The sequence below is a fragment of the Dromiciops gliroides genome, chromosome 3 (genome assembly GCF_019393635.1).
Source record: "Dromiciops gliroides isolate mDroGli1 chromosome 3, mDroGli1.pri, whole genome shotgun sequence".
NCBI lineage: Eukaryota > Metazoa > Chordata > Mammalia > Microbiotheria > Microbiotheriidae > Dromiciops > Dromiciops gliroides.
In genome coordinates, this window is record NC_057863.1 from 25,653,623 (window position 1) to 25,662,420 (window position 8,798).

Here is an 8,798-nt window from a genome sequence, read left to right on the forward strand (position 1 = left end):
CCTCGGCAAGTCACTTAACCCCAATTGCCTGGCAAAAAAGAAAAAAAGAATGGTTTCATAAAACCCTGGGATAATTTATGTGAACTGATACAAAGTAAAATGAGCAGAACTGGGAGAACATTGTATACAGTAGCAGCAGTATTGTACTGATGACCAACTGTGAAAGACACAGCTGTTCTATTCAATACAATGATCCAAAAATAGCCTAAAGACATGATGGAAGATGCAATTCACCTCCATGGTAAAAACTAATGAACCGATTAAATTGAAATGTACTTTTTTTTTCCAACTTTCTTTTTCTTGCTTTTTTTTTTTTGCAACATGTCTAATATGGAAATATATTTTGCAGGACTTTGCATGTATAATTGATATGTTGCTTGCCTTCTCGATAGTTGGGGGAGGGATGGGAAGAAGGGAAAGAATTTGGAAATCAAAATGTAAACTAAATGAATGTTTAAAGGAAATAAATTAGAAAAGAGACATCACATGTATTACAAGTATAAGAGTTGGAAAGTATTTCAGTGGCCATCTACTCCAACACATATAATAATGAATTCACATTATATAATGTACTCAGCAAGTAATCATCTAACATCTTGAAGACCACTGATAATGAGTAAACCATTGCCTTTTGAAGCAACACATTCCTATTTTCTGCATGTCTAATTATCAGGAAGTTTTGCTTTCTTTTCATTTCATAACAGCTTTCCTAAATATATTTCTTTGCAACTTCTACTTATTTCTTCTGGCTTTGTCTTTTTGGGTGAACATAACAAATCCATGTTGTTTTTTTTTCCCCAGTGAGTTACTGAATACATTTATTATGCACATGAAAGCCACTAAGGATCTGGCCTGTGAGCTCATTAGGGCTGTATCACAAGTATAAGGCTCCACACATCAACACAGGAGGTGAGAACAGGCCACTGGAGCAAATCACAAGATGATAGAGTATTTCCAAAAGAACCCCAGATGATCAGGTAGTCTCTGTTTTGTTTTTTGTTTTTTGTTTTTTTTTGTTTTTTTTTGCAGGGCAATGAGGGTTAAGTGACTTGCCCAGGGTCACACAGCTAGTAAGTGTCAAGTGTCTGAGGCCGGATTTGAACTCAGGTACTCCTGAATCCAGGGCCGGTGCTTTACCACTGCGCCATCTAGCTGCCCCCAGATCAGGTAGTCTCTGATAAGACAGTTCTAATGAAAGCAGTGAGAACATCACAGAAAGGTGGAGGGGAGAGGGAGAGTTAAACAGCAAAGATCCCTGCCCCCAAACAAAACTGGTCTAGTACTCAGAGCTGTCTATTCTTAGGACAGAAGCAGACTTCTATGGAGGAGACTTCCTGGCCAGTCTACTTGGCCTGGGGGTTTCTGAAGTTCCTTCCAGTAAATTTAGCCTTGCTGCCTAGCTCTTCCTCAATTCTGAGAAGCTGATTATACTTGGTCAGATGCTCAGATTGGCAGGGGGCACCAGTCTTGACCTTCCCAGAACAGGGACCCTCATCAGGTCTGCAGTGAATGTTTCTTCAGTCTAACCAGAATTATGAGAAACCCTTACTCCCCACCCATTGGACTAGGTCAGCTTACACACCTTGAGAAATTCAGTCTCAGAGCCAATCTGTTTCACTTTGAGTAGGAGGCAATTTCAGGCTTTCTCACTCACAGCCTTTTCAATGCATTTAGGATTGGTCATGGTGAGATCATCCCCTACCACCTGGATACCAGCAGTAGCAGTGAAATTCTTCCAACCTTCCCAATCATCCTGATCAAAGGGATCTTCAATAGACACGACTGGATAGAAGTCCCCAAGCTCAGAAGGGGAGATGGAGTCATCAGATGACTTGAAGTCCAAGTCATATTTCCCAGATCAGAAGGATTTTGAGGAAGCCACATCCATGCTAATTACTACCTTATCAGCATAACAGGCCTTATCAATAAAATTATTTAGCAGCTCCAGAAATTCCTTATTGTCCAGGATATTAGGAGCAAAGTCACCCTCATCCCCTATGTTGGTGGAGTCCTGTCCAGATTTCTGCTTAATCACACTCTTCAGGTTGTGGTAGACCTCAGTTCTAATGCACATGACCTCATTGTGTTTGCTACACCAACTGGAAGGATCATGAACTCCTGCATGGCCAGCTTGTTACCAGCATGGGAGCCCCCATTGATCACATTGAAGGCTGGAACTGGCAGGATGACTTCACCATTGTCTGTAAGGTTAGCAATGTGTTGGAAGAGGGAGACACCTTTCTCAGCAACTCTAGCCTAACAAACAGTCAGAGACACTCCCAAGACAGGATTTGCATTAAATTTAGATTTATTCTCAGTGCTGTCCATCTTTATCATCAAGTTGTCAATCTTCTCCTGCTCCACAACATTCAGTTTCTTGCTAACCAGGCTCAGGGCAATAGGTTGATTGATGTGCTCAACTGATTTTGAGACACCTTTCCCGCTGTAGTGGGTCTTATCATTGTCTTGGAGCTCCAGGGCTTCATGAATGCGAGTAGAAGCACCACTGGGCACAGCAGCTTGGAAGAGACCTTTCACAATGTAGAGATCAACTTCAACAGTGGGGTTTCCATGAGTGTCGAAGATCTCTCTTGCATGGATCTTGATAATAGACATGTTGAGTTTCTTTATGGGGTTTCGTCCACAGGGTTTAGAGAACAAAGGCCAAGGAGTCTCAAATCTACACTTTTCTACCCCAAAAAGGCTTTTAATCTTTAAAGTTATCCAGAATATGCCTACATCCCCTGCCCCTTATCCAAGCCTCCTTTTGTCTGTGCCAGTCAAACTCAGTTCCTTCAACTTTTCATCATTTTTCAAGAATTCAAACCCCTTCTTGGTTGCCCTCCTGTTAACACTGTCTAGCTTTTAAATGTCCTTATTAATCTATGTTGTCCTAAACTAAACATAAAATTTCATAGGTGACCTATGAGGATAGAGTGAATTGAAACTATCACTTTCATATTCCTAGGAGCTATGTCTCTCTTAAGGTAGCCCAAGACCAAATTAGCTAGTTATGGCCTCAATATATCTTACTGCTTACCAAAATTGACCTTTCAGTTTTCTAAAATTTCAAGATCTTTTTTAATTAAAATGTAATCAATACATGCCTCTTCTATCTTATCTTTATAAATAACTAACTGATGCATCTAAGTGCAAGATTTCAATGATCTCTGGACATTTTCATATGAATAGATTCAACCTAGTTTTCCAGCCTATCAAGATCATTTTGGATAATGAGCTTTGCTTCTGCCATGCTAGCTATCTTTCCCAGTTTTGTTTCATCTGCAAATTGAACAGTAATCTATTTATTCCTTGAATCAAGCCAGCTCTGAAATAGTCAACAGCACAGATTCAAGCACAGATCCTTGAGTGAAATCACTTTAGACCCTAACTTGTTGACTTCGAACCATTAATGATGCTTTAAGTCTATCCATCCAATCGCTTCTGAATTCAACTAATTATATTATCGTAGAATCCTTATCTCTACATTTTCTTAAGAAAAAATAGTGTCATGTAGATGAACAAAATCTTACTAATGTTTACTTAGTTTTATATAAGTTTTTACTGAAAATATAAATAAATTATATTCTCATTATTTCCCTGGCTACCAGTTACTAATACTGCCAAGGAAGGAAGAAAGGAAGGAAGGAAGGAAGGAAGGAAGGAAGGAAGGAAGGAAGGAAGGAAGGAAGGAAGGAAGGAAGGAAGGAAGGAAGGAAGGAAGGAAGGAAGGAAGGAAGGAAGGAAGGAAGGAAGGAAGGGAGGGAGGGAGGAAGGAAGGAATAAGGTTATATTGATATGGTCTATTCTTGACAAAACCATTCTGGCTTCTTGTAGTCAAAACATCTTTTTCTAGATCTTTTTGTCAACCCTGTTTTTAATAAAACATTCTAAAACTTTCCTAGGAATAAAAGTAAAGGTTCCTGAAATATAGTTGTTATAACATTTAATTATTTACCTTATTAAAAAAAAAATTGGACCATCTGACCTTCTCTAATCTTCTGATACTTTTATATGGTCTCCCTCCCCCAACCTCAAGTAGTTCAAATATATCACAATTCTTTTAGGTCCCAAAAAGTAGCCCATATTAATGAGGTGACTTGAGTATCTTAAGAGAAGCTTAGCAATCTCCTACTCCTTTTGATTCCCAATTATTCATGCTTGTTCATTCATTTATAGCATAAAGGCCATTCTATTTTTCCAACAAGAAGAAACAAACAAAAATTATGAATTGGATTAATTTCTCTTTTTTTGTTGTAACAAAACTCTTCTTCACACCAAGAAAAAGGGATATCCCTTATCTAATTCTCTATTGTCTTCCAATGGAACTTTTAAAAAGAGAGAAAACTCTCAAGTCATTTGTAAAAGAAGATATCAATTTATTTGGAAAAGTCACATATGTAATAAATAAATATATTAATATATAATAATATATTGTATTAACATGATAACACTGTTATTATCAAAAAAGGTAACTGAGTAAATATCAGTAACTTGATATGAGGCTCTACAAATATATATGTGAAAATTTTGCATACTTATCAATAGTATTCTTGATAAAGGCATTTCAAGCTGAAAGAAGTCCTTTTGTAGTGGGAAACATTCAACAACACATTTAGACAAAGGTGCAAAGAATACAAGATATCATGTCCTGTTAACATTTTAGGGCCTTTGCTTTAGTAGAACTCAATGCCACCTTAAAGCCTCTCTTCTACCAATGTATCTCCCATGCAGATGTCAAAATTATACATTAATACTCGAAAGAAGTAACAGTATTTTTCAATTTGCTTGATGACCCCATGATTTTTAGGATTGAACAAGTTATATATGAGATAGACATGTTCTCATGAAAGTCATTTGTCACCATCAATCATGGAGGATTTCCAGCAGAGATTCCAAATTAAAAGGGATTCACTCTAGAAGGTAAAGTGTCCAACATCCTCTTGTTAGTAAATACATTTCCCTGGTTGTATCAATCCCTGAAATGTAGCAAATTCTACTAAATTACATTACTACCTATTGTCCAAATTAGAGTAGGGATAGAAGACTTGACCTGTACATATCTGCAAAGACATCATGGAAGAAGTCAAAACTAAATTAATCCTTTAAGGAAGAAAAGTACTTTGAGAAGTAGAGGACGAATATGCAATGTATTTTAGGTCTTAAGAATGCTCCTTCCAATGCACAATGGTGGGAGATGGAATTTAGGGAAGAGCTACTATTTTGGCTCTAAGTCGAGCATAAAAAGTGGAGTAGGATGAAATATGTTTAAAGGGGGTGAGGGTATCCAGAGCCAGTTTATGAAGGATCTTGAATTCAAATCCAAGGAATTTGTTTTCTATCCTATAGTTATCAAAGACCTACTGAAGGTTTCTGGTTTTTGTTGTTGTTGTTGTGGTTGTTTACAATAGTAGTGCAATATTAAGGAGCACAAATATGTGGCAATCTACACTATTGCAAAGACTACAGACATTGAGGAAATAAATCATAGATATATCAAAATACTGTGCAGTACAATATCTATTTTTGTTTATGATGATTATTATTATACTATTGTTGTTATTAGTAGTATTTTATTGTGGATCTGGAAGTACTAAATTTTAATGAAAAGTGTCAGATATGGAATTGAAAGAGATGGGATTTACTGTTTGGTTTTGCATAAATCACTTAATCTCTTTAGGCTACATTTTCCTCATCTGTAGAATAGAGATATTAAACTAGAAGACTCTCAATTACTTCCAGTTTTAAAATTAGGATCCTTTAAGAAAGATCATAATTCAAATCCCAGCTTGATCACATATGGAGTGATAAAAGTTGAGTAAGTTACCAAACTCCTCTGAGCCTGAATTTTCTGTTCAAAACTGAGTTGACGGGGGAAGAAGGGATATTTGTCCTGCCTTCCTAATAAAGTTGTTATGAGAAAAACATTTTGCAAACCATAAAGTCTTAAATGAAGTCTCAGTTGTTGTTTTTTTTGTGGTTATTGTTATCATTAATATTAGATTCACTAGAAAGACATCAAAGATGAGAGTGTGATAAGAAAACCTAGGATCTTGATCATAGTGGGATGAGGAAAAGTTAAGTCTCAGGAAGGTATGCTTAATTTATGTGTCATAGAAGTGACATCACAAGAAAGGCACTGTACTAAATAATTTAGGGTCAAAAATGAAATTAAACAGTTCCTGGTTTCAAGGGTCTTTCATTCAACTGAGAGTATACAACAAATTCATACAACTATATATACACAAATACAAAACAATTCTAAGAGGAAAATGAATGCGTTTCTAATGGAGGGGATCCAGAAAGGTGGGTTTTAGAGGGTGTTACCTGAGTTGTCATCTGGGCTTTGAAGGAAACTTGGGATTCTAAGTGAAGGTGAGAATGGAGAGAAGTCTAGACATGTGTGATCACTTGTGAAAACCCATTGACAGGAAACATAATACCTTGGACAGAAAATAGTTAAGAAACCTGTTTGATGGGAAATGAGAGCAACAGACAGGGTATCAAATAAGCTTAAAAAAAGAGGTGGGGGGGGCAGCTAGGTGGTACAGTGGATAAAGCACCGGCACTGAATTCAAGAGGACCTGAGTTCAAATCTGGCCTCAGACACTTGACACGTACTACCTGTGTGACCCTGGGTAAGTCACTTAACCCTCATTGCCCCACAAAACAAACAAACAAAAAGAAACAAACAAACCAAAAAAAAGAAGGTAGGAAAAAGGAACCAGATTGTGGAGGACATTAATCTTCCACATTTTTAGCTAATCGTTCATTCTTAGTCCTAAATACTAAGAAAATATAGTGTAAATATTAAAAATAAAATAATTGTTAACTATTTAGAGATTTTGAGATTTGTGCCTTTGAACTGTAATACTTAAAATCTAACTTTGATGACTACAAAACTAATGTGTGGTTGCCTTAAATTAGAAGCTTATAGCACCAGTCTTTGGGCATTAAGCATTTATTAAAGTATTTAGAAGTTAGCAAGAGAGAAAGAACACATGGAGTTCAAAAAGAAAGAGCCCAGCTTTCTGGACCTGCTGCTGCTGCTACTGCAACCTCCAACCGAAAGAAAGATCCCTGTTCCCCTCTAGTGGAAGCTCCCTACGGGACTGCCCAGGAGTGGTCCCACACACACAGCTCCAAGCTAATTGGCTGGTAGCATTGATTGACATGCCTTATAGGTGGTTCTATGAATAGATGTAACTTCCGGACGATAGTCACATGCTTTCTCCTCAGTGGGGAATTGCCCTGGTTCTCAAAATGTCTTTCTCAGCAGGGGGGTGGCACTCTGATTCTCACAGAAAAAATTAAAGTTCCAAAATGGCACATTTCAAATGACCATTCCATTCCACATATAAAAGTCCATGGTTCAGAATTCTAGAAGGTAATTAATCTCAATTCCATATTACTGAGCTGCAGCTGTTGTGAAAGTGGGAAGTTCAATCAAATATGATAGCTCTGGACACCCTCCAATAAATTTGACTCAGGGAAAGTATCAAAATATCTCTTACCAAATGCCTCTTTATAGGGGAGAAGGCATAGTGAATTAACAACTTTGAATAGGATGTACCCTTAATGACACAGGATAGAACTTTCAGAAACACTGAGTTACTTCAATTTCACCTAGCTTTCATTTCATGCACACACACACACACACACACACACACACGCAGACATAAATGTCTGTATATGGGCATCTGGTGGTGCAGTGGATAAAGCACCAGCCCTGGATTCAGGAGGACCTCAGTTCAAATCCAGCCTCAGACACTTGATACTTACTAGTTGTGTGACCCTTGGAAAATCATTTAATACTCATTGCCCTGCAAAAAACAAAAAACATAAATGTGTGTATACATACACATATATACATGCACATATGCATATAGATCTATGCATATATATATATGTACACATGTATGTATATTTTTATGGTTTTTAAGCCAATTAAGTATATAAATATTCATCATGGTGGGATAGGGAAAAGTTCAGTCCATGGAAGTTATGCTTAAAAGGTGTGTCTGTGTGTGTGTTTATTTATTTTACATACATATATATACACACATGTATGTGTGTTATACATGTATGTATAAGCATCTGTAGAAATTGCTTGTACATGTATGCATGTCTATATGTATACACATAGATATTTCACATGTATATACACATACATGCATATATACACACATATATTCAACTAGTTTCAAAAGCAGAGAGGAATCAAAAAAGATGTAAGATTAAAACACATTATTCTTGCTTGTAAAGTGAGTAAGTTAGAGTAAGACCAAACTGAAAAGTCATGTTATGTAGGCATTACCAGGGGAAAAGGAGCAATCACTATAATTTGGCATGGGAGGAGGAAAGAAATCTCGAAGCAACAGATGGTACCGATGTGTTAGATGACTCGAAACTCCCTTGACAGCTTAAAATATTCTCCTAGGTGTGAAATATAAGATGAAAGAGACACTCTGTTAACTAAAGTTCCAATGTTGATCATCAAAATGTGATCTCTCTAAAATCATTAGTCATTAAAATAAAACTGATTAGTGTTCATGTATATGCATGGGTGTGATTCACATGAACATGAAAGTTTACACTCATATTCACTTTCATTTTGGTGCTTACAATTTAGGATCCATAGACAATTCTTCTTCATGAATACTTTTCCAAGACATTAATACTTCTTCAAGACTTTTAGGTACTCTTACTATGTTCTATGGGAATTATGCAGTGTTTTCACAATTATTCATCTTGTTATTGAAAGGAAATGTGATGTGGTGGATCAAAAACCATTTTTG

At 36.7% G+C, this 8,798-nt stretch overlaps 1 pseudogene; it reads right to left on the reverse strand.

The window, feature by feature from the left end:
- Nucleotides 1-1,343: 1,343 nt before the first annotated feature.
- LOC122750968 lies at nucleotides 1,344-2,616 on the reverse strand (annotated as a pseudogene).
- Between the last annotated feature and the right edge of the window lie 6,182 nt (nucleotides 2,617-8,798).